We start from the raw sequence: 20,930 nt of genomic DNA, 5'->3' as shown, positions 1-20,930 counted from the left end.
TGCCTGTGTTTTCATGTGTGTTTCTGCCTTCCTTAGGTTGGAATATTCCTTCTAATGCTTTCTGTAGGGCTGGGTTTGTGGATAAGTATCATTTAAATCTGGTTTTGCCTTGGAAGGTCTTGTTCACCCAATCTATGATAATTGAAAGTTTTGCTGGGTATATTAGTCTATGCTGTCATCCATGGTCTCTTAGTTTTTGCATTATATCTGTCCAGGTCCTTCTGGTGTTATTCTGATTGGCTTGCCTTTATACGTCATTTGGAATTTTTCCTTTTTGCACTTAATATTCTTTCTTTATTCTGTACATTTACTTGTTTAATTGTAATGTGGCGAGAGGACTTTTTGGGGGGTCTAGTCTGTTTGGTGTTCTACAGGCTTCTTGTATCTTCATAGGCATTTCTTTATTTAAGTTGGGAATGTTTTCTTCTATGATCTTGTTAAATATATTTTCTGTGCCTTTCAGTTGGTATTCTTCTCCTTCCACTTTCCCTATTATTCATAACTTTGGTCTTTTCATGGTGTCCCAAATTTCTTGGACATTTTGGGTCATGACTTTGTTGGTTTTAGTCTTTTCTTTCACTGATGAATCTATTTCTTCTAATGTATCTTCAACACCAGAGATCCTCTCTTCCATCTCTTACATTCTGTTTGTTATACTTGCCTCTGAAGTTCCTGTTTGCTCTCTCAGATATTCTATTTCCATCCTTCCCTCTACTAGTATCTTCTTCATTTTTTTCTATTTCCCTCTTCTGGTCTTGGACTGTTTCCCTTGCTGTTTCATGATTTTCTTTCAGGGACTTATGGTTTTCTTCTGCTTTATTTGTCCTTTCCTCTAGTCTTTTATATCGTTCTTCCCATTTTTTGTTTGTCTGTTCTTCCATTTTATTTTTTATTTCTTCTATATAAGGCTCTAGCCACTTCATGATGTTACTTATAAGGCTATTTTCTCCTGCATCTTCCATACTGTAATGTTCAGGTCTAGCTGTTGCAGAAGGGCTAGGTACTGGTGATGTTGTATTGCCCTTTATTTTGTTATATGTACTTTTGCATTGATGTCTGCCCATCTCCTTGTGGATTCATTCTTAGTCTTATCAGTGTATTTGTTCTAGACAGAGCTGACAGATTTAGGGAGCCTCCCTCTAATTCAAATGGAAGCTCTGGGCCAGATGGGAGCTCTGGGCCAGATGACAGTGCTGGCTGGATAGGAGCTGGGGGGCTGGACTCTGAGTCTCAGGAAGTCCCTGGTGTCTCCTTGTCTTGTCCAGATGGGAGCTCCTCTTGGGCTGATGGGAGTTCTGGGGCAGGATGGAATGCTGGGCATTGGTCTCTAGGTCTCTGGAAGTGATTGGGTTCTTAGGAAGATGGGTGTGGGGGCAAGGCGTTGATGTTGTAGTGTCCACTGGAGGGTCTCTCTGGTCCAGACATGAGTTTGGGGGCAGATGGGAGCTCTGATCCAGATGAGAGTTCCAGGGAGGATGGGGGCTGGGGGCTGGTCTCTGAGTCTCAGGAAGTGGTTGGGATATCTGGCAAATGGGTGTGGGGGCAGGGTGTGAAGACTGCAGGGTCTGCTTGCAGTCTTGGAAAAGGGGACCCTTCCTGAAGAACCTGACAAATGTCTGAAAACTGGTGCCAAGTTGGGCAGGTCCTCCAGGGATGGCTGGTGCCCAGGGATAGGACCCAGAGACGGTTGCCTCTCTGACTACAACCCCAAGCACTCACCTCTGATCCAGATGGGAGTTCCAGGTGCGGATAGAAGCTGTGAGCTGGTTTCTTAGTCTCTGGAAGTGGCCAGGTTCTCCAGTGGATGTGTGTGGGGACAGGGCGTGGGAGTTGTAGGGTTCACCAGAGGGTCTTGTAGAGGGGGAGCCTTCCAGGTAGGGATGGGGGGGTCATGCCTTAAGGCCAGTACCTGGGGACTATTTGGGCAGGAATTCCCAAGAGTGGCTGGTGCTCCTGACCAGGATCCAGATACAGGCTACTCTGGGTGTGACCCCAAGCACTCACCTCTGTTCCTGGTGGGAGTTCCAGCGCAGGATGGAAGCTGGGGCCTGGTCCCTGAGTCTCAGGAAGTGGTTGGGGTCTCAGGCAAATGGGTGTGGTGGCAGTGTGTGGAGACTGCAGTGTCTGCCTGAAATCTTAGAAAAAAAGTGCGATGTTATGTATCTTAGAAGAGAATCGACTACTGCTACAATGATACCCAAGCACAATTCAAACAACATTATTAATCTTATCCTCATATAAATGTGACTACCGCCCCTAATCAGAGGACCCTCTCTCTACAGCAAATAGAGACAATCACAGAATCCATAGCTGGGCAGGATGCAGAGAACAATGGCTCCTGGGGTGCACAGCCCCAGTGCATACATCTATCTCACAGTTCCTGTATCTATGGCTCAGGAAACTCAGGGGAAGAGGGGAGCTGAAAGATTTTAAGATCCTCAATACCAGGATGTCTGCCAAGAAAAGTCACTCACAGACCTGTGAGATTTGAACATTGGCCATATCAACAGACAAGATAATGGAGAGATGTAAAGTCCCCATGGAAAGAGAGATACTTTGTAATGGGGTTTTAGACCTGGGCTTTATTTTGTTCCTAGACAGAGAACTGTAGGCAGCTAGTGACTACAGAGAGAGGAGGAGTTGACCTCTCCCAGGGATGAGCCCTCTAAGTGGTTAGTCAAGGCAAAGGAGCAGCCCTGAAACCATATACACACAAACAACAAAATCAGACTCAGCAGGCCACATTCACACATTCATTCATACATATATGTCTATACATAGGAAGAATAATTGAAAAGAGACAATTAATGTGAGAGTAGTGGGCAAAAGCAAGGGAGGAGTTGGAATGGGGGGACTTGGGAGAAATTGTGGGAGGATGGAAGGGGGAAAGTGATATAATTATATGTTAATTAAGATGCATAAAATAAAAGAACTACATATTCCAGGAGTTGTGTCCATGCCAGTGGTTGCCTACACACTCCAGAAGAGAATTTGACATCGCTGCTGACATTGTTGTTGTTATAACAGTGAGGACCACTGCTACTTACAGTGATATTTTATTTGTACTGAAATGTGATTTTATTTGTGTGTTAATAAAGTTGCCTTGGGGTCAGAGCAAGCCAGAGCAGAAGCTGGGTGGTGGTGGTGGTTTTGATGGTGATGGTGGTGCACGCCTTTAATCCCAGCACTTGGGAGGCAGAGCTAGGTAGATCTCTGTGTGTTGAAGGACACAGCCAGCATGGCAGACACATGCCTTTAATCTCAATACCAACCATAGAAGACATGGAGGTCTGTACAGACAGGCAGTGACAAGGAGGTCATGTAGCTGGGTTTACAACCAAAGAGAAGGCAGAACAGAAAGACTATATAAAAGACAGGACACAGGAAGTAGGCCTCTTACAGAGAGGAAAGACAGAGTAACAGTGAAGGGTAAGGCTCTCAGCTATTGCTCTGACCTCTTGTTTTTTAACTCTGCAACTGACTCTGTGTTTCTTATTTAACAAGACGGTTACATCTACATTGGGCACCCATTGTGGCAAGAATTCATTAAAAAACCGCTTGCCTTGGCAGTGGGTCCGGCTTTCCACCTGGGCGGGCCTGGCTCCCTAGCTTGGGCCTCACTAGGGCCTAACCTGGGCCTAAATCAGCTTAGGACTCAGACCCAACCTACATTAACTACACGCGGTTACCACCACAGCTGGAGTTACTTGCTTAAAAAGCCAGTGCTACAAACTCAGTACTGTGGGAGCTACCGCTAATTGCAGTAGCTACATGCAACTGCAGATAGGTTGCTTTTGGCTGAATCACCAGCACAAGTGGTTGGTTGCAGCTTAAGGAAGCCAGAGCCCAGGGTCGAATTGGCTCAAGTGGAAACACGTGGTTGGACTCAAGCTTTTAGTCAGAATGTGGCTATGTTTTCTTGCTGTCTTGCTCTCTCTCTCTCTCTCTCTCTCTCTCTCTCTGGATTCCCACCTCTGAGGCTAGGTAGCTGTTTTAAACTTCCCTTGGATTTCTACTGTTCTATGCAGAATTGGTAAGTCAATTATATCAGATATTTTAAAGGAAACTACTTAAAAGAGATTTTTTTCCACATTTAAAAAAATGTGTTTTATGTGGACTTTGGAAGAAAATTGGGCTTTGTTTGAAAGTTTAGGCAGTCTGACAATGGAACAACTATATGAGAAGATTAATGTTGATCGGATTATGTACATTATTATTTTTCTTATCCTTATTTTACTATTTAAAAAGATAGTCAATTTAAGTGCCAGGGTAAACATTTTAGAAAAACCTGTTAAAATGAATTAAAGTGAAATTCAGATTCAGACATAAGAAATTAACAGTGAAGTTGTTTCAGGATTGGATTATAAGGTTACAGAAAGAAAGCCTGTTTTCACACAATCACCCTTAATTTATCTGGAAACCATATACCAGCAACCTGGTCAAGTGAACACACAAAATATTTGGACTCCAGTTGAAATGTTAGACTTACAGAGGTTTAAGGAAGCAATAGTATCTTATGGCATGCATTATCCATATGTAAAGGAAATGTTAAACTCCTGGTCAACTTATAATAGGATTACACCACAGGACAGGCGGGAGCTGGCACAGGCTGTTCTGGAACCTGGACAACAGCTCCAGTTGCAAATATGGTTCAAAGAGGAATCTAAAAACATAGCAAAACAAAGTAGGGATTAAACTATACAAGTCTTCCAGGATCAGCTTGTTGGAGAAGGCCAATATGCTGCAGTACAAACACAATGTTCATATGATATCCAAACTCTCATTCTATGTTGAATGGCAGCCTTGAATGCATGGGACAAAGTTGAGGAACCAGGAAAGAAAACTGAGTCATTTATGAAGGTTATACAGGTCCCAAAAGAATCTTTCACAGATTTCTTACAAAGACTGACTTCAGCAATAAAGAGAATGGTCCCAAATTCAGAAGCAAGCCAGATAATAATTGAATCTTTGGCTTTTGAGAACGCACATGCAGCATGAAAGAGAACAATCAGGCTGTTAAAGGCAAGATCTGCACCCTTGGAAGTTTGGATTAGAGACATGGTTAATGTTGAGGCTCATGATCATGATAATATGTGGGTAGGAGAAGCAATTTCAAGAGGTTTAAGGAAAGTCAGATGGTTTAGAAGTGGAAAACAAGGATATTTGAAAAGGGACTATAAACAGGGCACTTCTAGAAACAATGTTTCTTAAGGAACAATGGCAACAGAATGCCACTTCCTACTGGAGTATGTAGAAGGTGTGGTAAGTGAAGATGCGGGAACAATGAATGTAGAACAACAAGGGACAAACAAGGTAATACTTTGCCTCAGTCTTTGGGAAACTCCCAGAGGGGCCTCAGGCAAGCCCCTACAGTGAAACCAGTTCAGACATTTCCTGCAATCGTAAAGGAGACCCCTACTCAGAGAAGTTAAATAACCAAATGCCTAATGGAACAAACCAGGCTACTCAGAGTAATGGAACAACTGAGACAAAGAGAATAGAACATTCAGGAGAAACCACAAAGGAAATTTTTTGGCAAATTTCTATAAATGAACATAGACCAAAATTAACAATTAAAAATAAATGTTTTTTTATTGTCTGGTCTGGTAGACACAGGTGCTGATGTGACTATAATTGCACCAGAACTTTGGCATCCATCTTGGCCTCTTCAGGAGGTAAATGTTCAACTGTTAGGAATTGGAACATTATCACAATATAAACAGAGTTCAAGATTGCTCAAATGTATTGGCCCAGAAGGACAGAGAGGCACATTAAAACAATATGTGACTAACATAGCTACGAACCTGTGGGGTCAAGACCTGTTACAACAATGGATTATTCAGAGTAGCATCCCTCCGACCTCAGAAATAAATCATAAACTAGCACATGTTTCTGAGAGAAATATTAGAAGGTATTATTCTAATGAGTGGACACTAGCCATCCATATTAATCAAGAACAGGGTACAAAAACTGATGATCTTCAAAAGACACCAACAACTCTACCTTTAAAATGGTTAAAAGACAAGCCTGTATGGTTTCAGCAATGGCCTTTAACAACAGAGAAACTCCATGCTTTAGAAGATCTGGTAGAAGAACAGTTAAATGCTCAGCATATTGAAGAATCTACCAGCCCTTGGAACTCTCCTGTATTTGTTATTAAAAAGAAATCTGTTAAATGGAGAATGGTAACAGACCTTAGAGCAATTAACAAAGTAATTCAGCCAATGGGCACTCTACAATCTGGAATTCCTTTCCCTACTCTGTTACCTAAAGGATGGCCTCTCAGAGTTATCGTTTTAAAAGACTGTTTCTTTTCAATACCCTTACAAGAAAAAAACAGAGAAAGATTTGGTTTCACAATGCCTACTTAAAATAATTCTCAAACAGTTAAAAAATTTCAATGGAGAGTCCTCCCACAGGGAATGTTGAATAGTCCAACCCTGTGCCAATATTTTGTATAACAGACCTTGGAAGTGATACGTCAAAAAAATTTCTAAATCTATAATTCATCATTATATGGATGATATTTTACTAGCTGACTCAAATGCAGATACTGTAGAAAGAATGTTTGAAGAAGTAAAGAAAATATTGCCTTGCGGGGGATTACAAATTTCTCCTGAAAAGATACAAAAAGGAGATTCTATTAATTATTTAGGATATAAAATAGAACTACAAAAAATAGACCTCAAAAGGTGCAAATTAGGAGAGATTGACTACAGACTCTAAATGACTTTCAAAGATTATTGGGAGACATTTCTCATCTATGAACTATTGTTTGGGTAAAAACTGATGAGTTGAATAATTTGTTCATAACCTTAGAAGGTGACAAGGACTTAAATAGTCCAAGAGAATTATCACCTGAAGCTGAGAAAGAATTGGCCTTGGTAGAAAAGAAAGTACATGAAGGACATGGATCGTAGTGATCCAAAGTTGTTTTGCATTTTGGTTATTTTACCTTCTAGGCATTCTTCTATGGGAATATTAATGCAGAGAGAAGATATTATATTTGAATGGATATTTTTACCAAATAAACCAAATAAAAAATTAAAAACTAAATTAAAGTAGCTCTCTTGTGGAGAGGAAAGACAGCAGAAGCAGTGAAGGGTAAGGCTCTCAGCTATTGCTCTGAGCTCTTGGTTGTTAACTCTGCAACTGGCTCTGTGTTTCTTTTTTAACAAGACGATAACATCTACAGCTACTAGAGTTCCAATGATTGTCATTTTATAATTGGTTGCCACAGCTAGCACAGTGGAGACTGTGGCACCAAAAGTAGCTCCCAGGTCAGTTAATCTTTCATTCTATTGGCTATGACAAATTGAAATCAATAGTGATATACACTTCGATCAGCTTTGAATGTTATAAATTTACAAACTCAAGTTTGTATCCATTTGCCATTGGGATACCATCTTACAAGTACTCCAATTTGTACTAAGGCTCATTAAGGAAAGGAATGGCTCAGTTGCCTTTATCCCACCAGCTATGTGTAGGTTAGGTCATCTGTTTGGTCCTTTCTGTGTCAAACACACAGATTGTAAGCCCAGCACCACTTTGAGATCTTTGGCAACAGTTAACTCTACAGCTCACACACACACAATTGATCCTGTATGATAATGAGTATTCAGACACAGGGAATGCCTGGGCGCACTCACCTACCTAAGACAGAGTGCCTGGGCAGGTGTCTCCATGATGGATGACCTCCTGACATCCCACACAACCTGAGTCAGAAGCTCATTTTTTAGGAAAAGCGGGTGGGGGGGGTGAGAGGGGGACCTGTAGGGTCCTGGCCCTGTTTGGGGTAACTGTTGCCTTGCTTGCTGACCTTGACCTTGATATCCTCCCTATGCTAATTCCCTGTTGAGTTCCACCCGCCTGAATGATTAAGGGAAGTTCCTTGTCTGTGTATCCTGCATATTGGACTTCAACAGCTTAGATGCAAGATTGTAAAAAATCAGAAGTGAACTTCTGAATCAAAAGGTACTCCCATTGTGCTGTAAGCCTGTATGTAAGACTTCCTCCCTCCGTCAATAAATGGCAATCGGCATTCAAAAAACAATAAGAGAACTAATAAAATATAGACAATTGTAACATAAAATGTCCCTAATAGAACTGTTTTGTTCTGCATGCACACACTCAAACACAGTGAGTGTGAATTTATTTAGTTTGCATTATAAAATACGTGTAAAAACAAGCTGGATATAGTAGTGAAATCACAGTCCTTGGGAAAGGGATGCCGGTAGATCAGAAATACAAAGTCTTTCATACTCAGCCTTGTCTTCATGAGACCCTTTGTACTATGAATTCTAGGTGTTTATACAGGATCCATTCCCTCTGCCAAGGCCAGTGGGACTTTCACAGAGTTCTTTGACTCAGCCTACCTCATGGTAGGAATTCAGAACTGTACAGTCAGAATTGTGAGTTTAAAATATAAGCACCTTATTTTGTCTATTCTCTTGACCCATCTCTGGGCCCAAGCTTCATCACTTATTCAGCAGCTGCTCTGTCCTCATCCCTCCCTCCCTCTCCTCACATGGCTCAGGCTCATGTCCACCCTGGACTCTCTGAGATGTCCCTGCCCATGGCTGTGTAGTGTGTTTTCTACAATAAACTTGCTCTGCTACCATACCTAGGAGCAGTCTTGTCCTTACTATTAATCTCTCCCTTTTTATTTCATTCTACTGCTACTGAAACCTGGGACCAGTCCTGCACTTTCCTTTTTGTATCTTTTTTTCATTCAAATCAAAATTAATAAGAACAAAAATGAATAAATATTTAATTTACCTAATAATCAGAAACTTTCACATCCTTACATGCATATTGAACATTAGAAATCCTTGGAGAAGCTGCTGCAAAGACCATTTCTGGGTCTGTGATCCTACTGCAGCTGGGGTCTGTGTTGCTGTCTGTGGCCCATGTCACCTCAGGGGGCCACAGGAACCGTGCAGGATGAAATCTGAGGACAATGTTTAGAGGGCCCTGCCATTCGTTGGTCCTACAGCTTGCTGGAACTGCAGCAAGAGAGCTGGCCTCCACACTCATGGGAGAAATGCAATAGCACTTGTGAGAGATGGCCCTACACTTCACCACATGCAAGGGAGAACTACCCTGCTGGCATGGGCATAGGGGGGCAGGCTTTGCCCCTCGCCCAAAGGGGGCTGCCCCAGTGGCCAGAAGTGACCAGTTCAACTACCACATAGGCCCAAATCCAACCCTGGGGTGGACCCAACCTACCATCTACACTATCTTTGACCTGCTAGAGAAGGTAAAGCCACTGACTGATCCTGGGAAACTGTACACACAGAATCTCCATGACTCGGGCTGATTACAAGAAAACCTAGAGTAGTTTTAGTGAGGTTGCAGTGATGATGGTGTACCCAAAAGTTGAGGCCTTGACCCAGACCAATGACTCCTTGCAAATGAACATTTGCAAGTAAAGCTGACTGGGCAAAAAGGTTTACTGTGTGACACATTGAGGCTCCCAATGCCACCAGGATAAATAAAGAGATTTTGCAGAGCTGGGAAAATTGGAGTTACAAAGAGGGGCCATTCAATAATTTGTTGGTTTTGCATTTTCTTTTCCTTTTTTTTTTTTTTTTTGCTTGCTTGTTGTTTTGTTTTAGAATGGTTTGATGATTTAACATTTCCTTTTGTGAGGCACTGCAGGGGTGAGGGAACGATATGGAGAGACTGAGAAGTGAGTTTAAGTATCGTATATGATGTGAAATTCCCAATTATTCAATAAAGAATTTATGTTAAATGAAATAAGTAAAAGAAAGAAAAAAAAAAACTTTTGCATGGATTCTATTGGTCCATTTCTTTATTTGAGTTGGCTTTAGTTTGCTTTCTGCTTCTGTAATAAAACACAGGAACTAAAGAAAACTGGGGAGGAAAGGGTTTATTTCCTCTTAGAGCTTACAGCCTAACATTGAGAGAACTCAGGGTTGGAAGTGGAGGCAGGAACTGGGGCAGAGGATGTAAAGACATGTTGCTTACTGGCTTGCTCCTCTTGGCTTCTTCATCCTGCTTTCTAATACACTCCAGGATGACCTGCACTGGGGTGGGTCCACCCACAGGAGGAAGGGCCCTTCCATATCAATCATTAATCAAGAAAACACTCCTCAGAATGGCTTACAGGATGGAGCCATTACTCTTTGGAGATTCCACCATTCCACGTGTGTCTAGTTTGTGTCTACTTGAGAAAACACATGTCACCACAACAGACACCTTGTCCACTAGAAAAAGAAAACAGAAACAAAAACAATACTTTTCTTTAATATTATGTGTTTTAAATTGTATACATCAGCCATGGCTTCCCCTGTCCTCCCCTGTCCTGACCCACCCCCATCTTCCCCCCCAGCCCCTCCCCTCCATTCCCATGTCCTCCAGGATCAAGGCACCCCTGGGGATTCATTTAAACCTGGTTGATTCAGTACAGGCAGGTCCTATCACCTCTTTCCAGACTGAGCAAAGTGTCCCTGTGTAAGCCCGAGGTTTCAAACAGCCAGCTTATTAACTAAGGACAGATCCTGATCCCACAGACTGGGTGCCTCCCAAACAGATCAAGCTATTCAATTATCTCACTTATCCAGAGGGCCTGATCCAGCTGGGGGCTCCACAGCCTTTGGTTCATAATTCATGTTCTTCCATTCATTTGGCTATTTGTCCCTGTGCTTTTTGCAATCTTGGATTCTACAATTCATGCTCTAGCAGACCCACCTCTTTCTCAACAGTTGCACACCTGGAGCTCCACCTGGGTCCTGGCTGAGGATCACTGCATCCACTTCCATCAGTTATTGATTGAGAGTTCCAAGACGAGTGTTAGGGTGTTGAGTCATCTGATCACCAGACTAAGTCAGATCAGGCTTTAAAAAAAAAAAAAAAACCAAAAACCAAAAAACAAACCCAGGATAGCCAAAAGAATCCTGTCCAATAAAACAACCTCTGGAGGCATCCCAATCCCCTACCTCAAGCTCTACTATAGAGCTACTATAATAAAAACAGCTTGGTACTGGCATAAAAACTAACATGTGGACCAATGGAATTGAATTGAAGATCCTGACATTAACCCGCACACCTATGAACATATAATTTTTGACAAAGAAGCCAAAAATGTACAATGGAAAAAAGTAAGCATCTTCAACAAATGGTGCTGGCATAACTGTATATCAATGTGTAGAAGGCCGCAAATAGATCCATATCTGTCACCGTGCACAAAATGTAAGTCCACGTGGATCAAAGACCTCAGCATAAATCCAGTTACTCTGAACCTGATAGAAGAGAAAGTAGGAAGTAGTCTTGAACACATTGGCATAGGAAATCACTTTCTAAATATAACACCAGTAGGACAGACATTGAGGGAAACAATCAATCAATGGGACCTGTTGAAACTGAGAAGCTTTTGTAGAGAAAAGGCCATGGCCAAGAAGACAAAGCGACAGCCTAGAGAATGGGAAAAGGTCTTCCCCAACCCCACATCTGACAGAGGACTGATATCCAGAATACATAAAGAACTCAAGAATTAGACATCAAAATGCCCAATGGTCCAATTAATAAATGGGCTATAGAACTCAACAGAGAATTCTCCACAGAGGAATTTCAAATGCTTGAAAGACATTTAAGGAATTGCCCAGCATCGCTAATAATCTGGGATATGCAAATCAAAACGACTCTGAGATACCACCTTACACCTGTCAGAATGGCTAAGTTCAAAAGCACAGAAGACATCTTATGCTGGAGAGGATGTGGAGCAAGAGGAACTCTTCTCCACTGCTGGTGGGAATGCAAGCTTGTACAGCCACTTTGGAAACAAAAACAATTTTTTAAAAAATCAAACAAAAAAGGTTCTCTCAGAGTCTATGTTGGGTAAGAAATCCCAGGTATGGCCAGAACCAGCTCTGTCTGGATAAACACTGTCTGCCTAGAGATTTTCAATGTCCCTCTTGCCCATCTGTGATTAGGGTGAGGATGCAAAACACCATCATAAAGGACAGAAGTATTTATGGATCAATGTAAACATACTACCCCACTTGACAAACTCCCATGATATAAAAGGTTACTGATGCTCACGCAATGATGTTCCCCCACAGAAGGAGACCTTGTCATTTTCTTTAAATGGCATTTCCTTGATAACCGTTATACATACCATACTAATGCAGAAGACACAAGAAGAGAATGAGAATCTACTTATTTCAAATACAGGTTCTTATGGAAGTAAGATGTACAACATGTGGGTGGAAGACAAAAATGCATCTGCAACTGGATCCTGGTCAAGGGGCCACACTGGGACTCCACCACAATCTTCAGAGAGAGATAGAGTGTCTCCCAGGAGAAGCACTGCTAAGCCCTGGCAGAATCTTCCCTCAGCAGATCTGTTCTCTCCTCTTCCTGAGCCATGTCCTCAATGAGAGGGAAGAGAGATTTATTCAGTAGGGTAGTCAGGATATAATCAGAAAACACATCCTGTGATATTAGCTGCTCTCTATAATTTAGATTGCACAGACGAACCTGCTGTCTCACTACTCTAATGCTGTGTGGGGCTGAGGGGCTGGCACGGGAATGGTTGAAGTCTCCCATCATTCCTGGATGCAGCAGAAGGACCTCTGTCTACTGGGGCTCCTAGGGCCATGTTTGCTGCACAGAAGAGGGGTCATGTGAGCAGAGAGCTGTATTCCAACAGTGAAGATGAATGTTGCCTGATATCATGAATCCTGTGACTGGCCTTTGGAAGACTCAGGTGTGTACTGAACTCATGAGTGTGGGCAGGAAGGAGGCTGTGCTGTCTGAAAACACACTGACCACCTACTGGGCATAATGAAGATCCTTGGACATGTTTCTGTACCTACAGGGTCAGAATGGGGGTCAGGGGAGCATGGTGAGAGACAGAGAACAAGCCACATTCTGTGCAAATCCAGAGAGACCAGAGAATCAACTGTCAAGTGCAGGGGCTACTGAAGGTGACAGAGGCATACCACCTCATGAAAGAAGACCTTTTTGCCTATCTGTCTGAATCTTAAGTACACAGAACATTTTACATCTACATTCTACAAAACAGAAAGAAAATATTGTGAAAATCTGTCTTTATTGATACTGGTATACCAATGCCAAGGATATAGAGGAACATAATTTTCAATAGCCCTTCTCCATGTGGCTCCTGGACAAGGATAGCATCCTAGGGCTCCTCCAAGACCATCATGTAAATGTGGTCCTGGATCCCAGGTGGGGTGCTTCTGAACATTGCTTTCTTCTCACCGGCCCTCTGTTTGGCTCACCTGTTGTTCAATGGAGTCTGAAAGCAGAGAAGAACAGGAAATGTCTCAGCATGCTGTGCACTTTGATGCAAAGAGGTTTTTGTCAGCCTAGGTAACATCAACCCCAACCCTATTGCCACAGGGCAAAACAACCTGAACTCCTCAGAGGAGGGATTCTGAACAAAGACAGGGTATGCTGATACAGTAGTGTGAGATTCTGACCCAAAGGGTATGAACACCAGCAGAAACTATGGCTGAGATACCTGAGAACTATGACAAAGCAGTCAAAAAGGACATTGACCTCTATCAGAGGAGGCATTTAGAGCACTACTGTTTACACCAGGAAGGAAGAAGACATCAGGTTCAGGAGAGGAAGAAGAAGGGAATTTTGATCCAGCTTGTCAAGAGGAATGGACTTCTAGAGCTCTGTCAAATGATAACATTGCAGAATTCGAAAGCACCAGAATAGTTTGAGTGTCTACACGATTTTCATTCACCCATGTTGCACCACAGTTGAGAACAGAGATAAAGAAGGACATCAGCAGTAAGCACACCTGTCTCATGCCACCATTGCATGAAAACACTGACCTTGATTCAAGCACTGAACTTGATGCCACAAAGCAACTTCCCCACACCCATCATGGGGAAAAAGCAGCCTGTGGTTTGGAAATATGGGGAGGCCAGGTCAATATGAACACTAGTTCCTGGACGCCAGGGTGCCTGCTGGTGCCAGCCACATACCTTGTTTGAACATCCGGGTACTGGGTTTCTTGGAAAATGGTCCCCATTTCCTACTCCTGCCACTGTGTGAAGTGGAACTGGATTTGGTGCCTGCTGGGCTGGTGCCTTGGAACTTCAGCCAGCAAGATGGCTGGCTCCTCTGGGTCTGCCTCCATGGGAACCTGGTTGCTGTGGTCACCTTCAGGACCCAGGCTGTTGTAAGGGGTCATGTGCCCTCTGTGGTTGAGGTTGCCCTGTTGGTTCTCACTGACGTCCAGGCTTAGAGCTCTTCATAGACGCTGCCACCCGCTTTGGCTGCTCCCTCCTGTTCAGGGTGGGGGCCGCTGCCCTCCTCATGGCCCTCCAGATCATAGTAGAAGTTGTTGTTGTAATTGTGGAGGTGCTCCATGGCTGCAGCTCCTCAGGAGCCTAGTGACCTGCACCTTTACTGGGATCTTTGGCAGCAGCCTTGCCCTGGGGGCTCACAGCACGGTGCTCCCTCAAAGGTTCAGGCCCTCCTCTTTCAAGACTGCTATTGGCTTTCTGTGTGCCTCCTACATGAGTAGGTGGGACTCTGAAGGGAAAATGTGGGGGGCACGGCCCGAGAATAGGATCTGGGTACTACACTGAATCTTACCTTTAGGAGACCTGCTCAGATCTGGCTACCTACCCTGGCCTGCGCTCTTGGACCCTAAAGAACACCTTGGGAATGGGGCTATGGGAGATTCCAGGCTGATTTTAGCATGGAGAGTGGGGAAGGCTGGGAAAACTCACAATGAGCACATGAGGCAGGGTTGAAGACTGGAGAATTTCTCATCATCCCAGACACCACATTTCAGAGTCTCTATGACACATGAGATGAACATTGAGTGTTCAGGGTCAGCTCTGTGTCTGTCTGCTTCAAGCGTCTTCAAGGACTCTGAAAGCACAGGCCTGAACCGGATCTCCACCTTCAGCACTGGCATTTTGGTCTTATGTTTATAGTGGGTTGTGCAGTACTGCAAAAGGGCCAGTGCTAGCCCTGGGAAAGTTAACAGACTCCAGACAGCTGGTGAAGAGTCTGCATTAGAATGTTTATAGAAGGTCCTGTCCAGTGCTTCTCAGCTCTGCAAGTTCAGACACTGCACCAACTGCACTCTTTGTGTTCTAGTACAAACTACTGAGGGTGGGGAGGCCTTCACACAATAACCTGGGCAGAGTAAGCAACACAGACTCTGGAAGGCCATAAACAGGGGAGAGGTTGTGTGCAGTACTTGTGGTGGAGGGACTGCTCTCATTGACCGTGTTTCAGAGTGCTGGGGTTGGGGTGGGTTGTTAATAGGACCTGAGAGAGAAAATGCAATGTTGTCCTTTGGTTTGTTTCTTCCCTTTGTGTTTCTGACAGTCTCTCATGTATCCCAGGCGAGCCTGAACCCCACATGTCCGAAACCATGTACATCAGGCTGACTAGTGCTCTACTTCCTTGTATTACACCCTCCCAAGGGTCACAGGTGTGCATAGAAATGTCTGGCTTTTTCTCAATTAACTAATTATTTAAAAAAAAAAAAGAGGGGTTAGAACTGGAGGCTGAGCTGTGTATAAAGCTGCAGCATGGCTGCAATGAAAGCTCTTTCCCTTAGAAACTGATCCCAGCCAGTCATTTGTAGTCAGCCAATCAGAAACACAGATCCCTTTTCACACATATTTACCTGGTCTTCCCACAGTCTCTGTCAATGTTTTATGAAGGTGCTCTGTCACAGACACACTCAACCAGTCCCTGGCACAGCCCTTGGAGCTACAGAAAAGCAGAGCTTTTTTTCCAATCATCTAATTTAAAGGAAGGCACTCAGAATCTGAGCTAGACATGTGGACACCTAGAGCATGCCTCAACAGGATCTAGCCCTGCAGCTGGATACACATTTTGTGTAGCAGTTTCCTCCAAGATAAGACATTCCATTTGGAGGAAAGCTCCTGAAGACATAAGACATTCCAAATGAAGGTGAAACATTTTATAGTACAGGAGAGATGGTTAAGACACAGGAGGTAAAAGGCTGGATATCTCCAACTGAGCTTAGGAGATGTTTGTTCCCAGTTCCTCCTGTCTCCCCAGGAAGAGTGTCAACAGCACATCTCAGGTCCACACAACCAAGGAGCACAGGATGAGAATCAGCAGTCTGCTGAGGCACAAGATGCCATCTGAGGGTTCTGTTCTTAGAGCAACAGCCCCAGTGAAAAGACTGAAGTCACTGGATGTGGCAGCCAGGTACTGGAGCAGGTCAGCAGACAATACTCAGTACCTGGAAGACTGGTGTCAAGGGCCCGAATGGAACTCAAGAAAGTCATCTCTTGCTGGAACATCCAATGTGGAGCCTCAGGACACTTCCTCCTGATGCCTCCAGGTCCCCAGGGAACCCATCTCTCTCTTTCTCTGCTTCTCCATGTGTGGTCCCCACCATAAGCCCTTGGGGATTATCCTAAAATAAAGCTAATTGCAAAATACCATCTAGAAGTCAGTTAGGAAAAGAGGCCATGGTGGTAGTGGCAGCTGCAGCAGTGTGTATATGGGGGGTCTGGGGGTTCAGGAAGGAGGAGGGGTCTCACTGGTGTAGGAACTCTTCTTCCTACAGAGAAACAGTGGAAGCCAGAAGCAGCCAGGAACTCAGGCTCCCTGGAGACAATCTGAGACTCCGGGAAACCACTGCTTTCACTCCACTCTTCCAAGACTGAGAACAGTTTTCAGACTACTCCAAAGCCATGGGACTGTAGGATGTGCCCTGAGCTCAATGGGAACTACACAGCCTGGGGACAGGGGCTGTGCTCAGACTTCATTCCTCCTTCTAGAGTCCCTTCCTGCTTTCCTGACCAAAGACAAACAGGGGATCCAAGGCTGCTGGGCCTGTCAGCTTGCACATCACCATGTACAACCTATCTCCTGGCCAACTCAGGGCATATTTTCCTTGCAGTAGGAGATGGTTAGTACAGAGACCCACAGTTGGTTACTGTGCTGCAGTACACAAGAGGAGGTGGAGCACTCAGGTCTAAATAAGACATCTCAATCATACCCCTTGCTCACAGGCATAGGGACCATGAGGATGACTGGTGGAAGATTCTTAAAGCCAGGGGAACTGGTTATCTATTCTTTGCTTGACCTGAAAAGGGGAGACCTCAGGTTCAGGGCCATAGATGCAGCCCTAGTGAAATTCTGATACCTGCAACTACACAAAGGGCTCTGAAGTCAGCATGCTGAGTGACATCATAGAGACTCAAAAGCAAACTAGCATGTCTCTGCAGCAGGCAAGTTCCCTGGAACACTCACATTCTCAGAAACCGAAAATAGAATTTGGATGCAAGGTCAGGAGAGCATGGTATTGGGACAATACCATGCAGTAAGTTTGGGTCTGTAGATCTAGGCTATAGCTCTCTAAGAAGCCTTTGGTCAGATGAGATAAGCCCAAGGTTCCTTTATTCAGCACCATAGCAGGGAGATATTTGGATATAATCCTAGACAATTGCAAATATATCAGGCATACATATTCAATGGAGCAAGATCTATGGACCCCTTACAAGAGCTGGAAGAACTGAGTCCTCCTCAGGCAAAAGAAGACATTTCTGGCTATCAGGAATTGGGGAAAAGTTTCATTTCCCCCTAGACAGGGAGAAAAACTAAGTCTTTCTGAGTAGAAATGGAGCATCTGAAGCTCCCTTAGGGAGAGAGCGAGAACTTCTGAATCCCCTCTATAAAAGAAAGACATTTTGAGACTTCTTCGCCAGAGGATAGGAATTTGAGGGCTCAGAAACAAAAGGACTAGTTCTGCTGTCCCTTTCAGATGAGATGTTAGAGGTGAGACATATTTAAATAGAAATAGAAGGTCTGAGACTCCTCTTTCTCTGTCTCTCTCTGTCTCTCTCTCTGTCTCTCTCTCTGTCTCTGTCTCTCTCTCTCTGTCTCTGTCTCTCTCTCTCTTACATTTTCTATTTTTCAGAGACAGGCTTTCTCTGTGTAGCTTTGAGCCTTCTTGGAACTCACTTGTTAGCCGAGGCTGACCTCGAACTCACAGAGATCCACTTGGCTCTGCATCCCATGTGCTGGAATTAATGGCGTGCCCAACCACCACCTGGTCTGGCCTTCTTCTCAAAGGGAATGATTGAATCCTTGGTCAGAGAGAGCAAATTTTGAGGGCCTTTTTGACTGGCAGTGGAAAGGCTTGGGGCCTTAGGCAAATAAAATGATCTCTGGCCCCCTCAGTCATGCAGGTTAGATATCAGGCCCTCTTTGTTATAGAGTGTGCATTTGATGTCTAATGCACAGAAATTAATGGTGTTTGTCAGTGGAAGACTAAAGCAGATGTAGGAAGAGAGTCACAAAGCATGTAGGGATAAGGAAGAGTCCCAGCCTACCTTGTGCAGTGGAGGAAGTACTCCATCACAGTTTAGAAGATTGACATCTTCATGCACACTGTTGAAGGCCTGGCAGCAATCTGAGCAATCTTCATCAGTCATGATTGGTAACCTCAGTCTCTAAGTACTCTTATCATCAGCTACATTGGTGTGTACATGAAGGATGCAACCTCTTCACTTCATTGACTAGACTGAAGGATAAATGACCTAAGTTTCAGGCTCTGTCAACTCAAAGCAGAGCACAGTCAAGTACCCTGTGTCACACATGTATTTTCCTAGTGGCCTCGGTTAGAGGGGAACGATCTGAGGCAATCCATTAGAGGGATAATTTGAAGGCCCACTTGCTCATGGGGGATGCTCTCAGGACCCTTAGATCCTGGTCCCATTGGACAAAATGTAAGTTCTGAGATTGCTATAGTAAAAGACAATTATTCTTATGACTCTCCTTGGACAGAGAGGGAAGTTCTGGGGTATTGTAATAGCAGAAAGGCATGACAACTACTTCTATTGAAGGGAAGTTCTGATAACCCATGTGTGATACCTAGAGAATAGGGATGGTTTTTGGAGCTCATATTTAGAGAGGAAACTGAGTTAATTTTGAACTGTGATGTTTAAACAGAAAGTGCCCGGCCATGTTTAATCAAATAGCAAGGTCAGCAGTCTGAGACATCCCTTGGATAGAGTGGACAGTTTTAAGTGCATTTTCAATAGAGTTTGATTTCCTAGCTCTCCTTTCACAGAAACTGGATGTTTCAAATCCTCTTGCTGGGTGGAGGTATATAAGTGGTCCCAGCACCCATCGGGAAGATCAGGACTGTCTGACATTTGTTTGTATAGAATGGCATAATGTTCCCTTGATCTGACACCCCTTTAATCAGAAAAGATTCAGAGACACATAGTAGGAATGGAAATGTCTAAATGACCATGTCACAAAAATAAATGTTTTAGACCCCATTGGGCAAACTGGGTTCAGGGTAACATTAATCTTAGGAGAGTTCAGACATCCTGTTCCAAGTACTTTTTTTTTTCTATATTCACAGTTTGTGTTCATTCTTAGAGAGACAAAACAGCAACATCCTATGACTTTTTTCCACACACACAGAGAGAGATAACTGTGGTGCAACATGGGTGAATGAAAATCGTGTAGACACTCAAACTATTCTGGTGCTTTCGAATTCTGCAATGTTATCATTTGTCTGACAGAGCTCTAGAAGTCCATTCCTCTTGACAAGCTGGATCAAAATTCCCTTCTTCTTCCTCTCCTGAACCTGATGTCTTCTTCCTTCCTGGTGTAAACAGTAGTGCTCTAAATGCCTCCACTGATAGAGGTCAATGTCCTTTTGACTGCTTTGTCATAGTTCTCAGGTATCTCAGCCATAGTTTCTGCTGGTGTTCATATCCCTTTGGGTCTGAATCTCACACTACTGTATCGGCATACCCTGTCTTTGTTCAGAATCCCTCCTCTGAGGAGTTCAGGTTGTTTTGCCCTGTGGCAATAGGGTTGGGGTTGATGTTACCTAGGCTGACAAAAACCTCTTTGCATCAAAGTGCCCAGCATGCTGAGACATTTCCTGTTCTTCTCTGCTTTCAGACTCCATTGAACAACAGGGGAGCCAAACAGAGGGCCGGTGAGAAGAAAGCAATTTTCAGGAGCGCCACACCTGGCATCCAGGACCACATTTACATGATGGACTTGGAGGAGCCCTAGGATGCTATCCTTGTCCAGGAGCCACATGGAGATGGGCTATTGAAAATTATGTTTCCCTATATCCTTGGCATTGGTATAACAGTATCAATAAAGACAGATTTTCACAACATTTTCTTTCTGTTTTGCAGAATGAAGATGCAAAATGTTCTGTGTACATAAGATTCAGACAGATTGGCAAAGAGGTCTTCTTTCATGAGGTGGTATGCCTGTGTCACCTTCAGTAGCCCCTGCACTTCACAGTTGGTTCTCTGGTCTCTCTGGATTTGCACAGAATGTGCCTTGTTCTCTGTCTCTCACCATGCTCCCCTGACCCCCATTCTGACCCTGTAGGTGCAGAAACATGTCCAAGGATCCTCATTATGCCCAGTAGGTGGTCAGTGTGTTTTCAGACAGCACAGCCTCCTTCCTGCCCACACTCATGAGTTCAGTACACACCTGAGTCTTCCAAAGGCCAGTCACAGGATTCATGGGATCAGGCAGCATTCATCTTCACTGTTGGAATACAGCTCTCTGCTCACATGACCCCTCTTCTGTGTAGCAAACATGGCCCTAGGAGCCCCAGTAGACAGAGGTCCTGCTGCTTCATCCAGGAATGATGGGAGACTTCAACCATTCCTGTGCCAGCCCCTCAGCCCCACACAGCATTAGAGTAGTGAGACAGCAGGTTCGTCTGTGCAATCTAAATGATAGAGAGCAGCTAAGGTCACACGATGTGTTTTCTGATTATATCCTGACTACCCTACTGAATAAATCTCTCTTCCCTCTCCTTGCAGACATGGCTCAGGAAGAGGAGAGAATAGATCTGCTGAGGGAAGATTCTGCCAGGGCTTAGCAGTGCTTCTCCTGGGAGACACTCCATCTCTTTCTGAAGATTGTGGTGG

Source organism: Onychomys torridus, unplaced genomic scaffold, assembly GCF_903995425.1.
Source record: "Onychomys torridus unplaced genomic scaffold, mOncTor1.1, whole genome shotgun sequence".
Taxonomy (NCBI): Eukaryota; Metazoa; Chordata; class Mammalia; order Rodentia; family Cricetidae; genus Onychomys; species Onychomys torridus.
Note: the sequence above shows the minus strand (reverse complement) of the source record.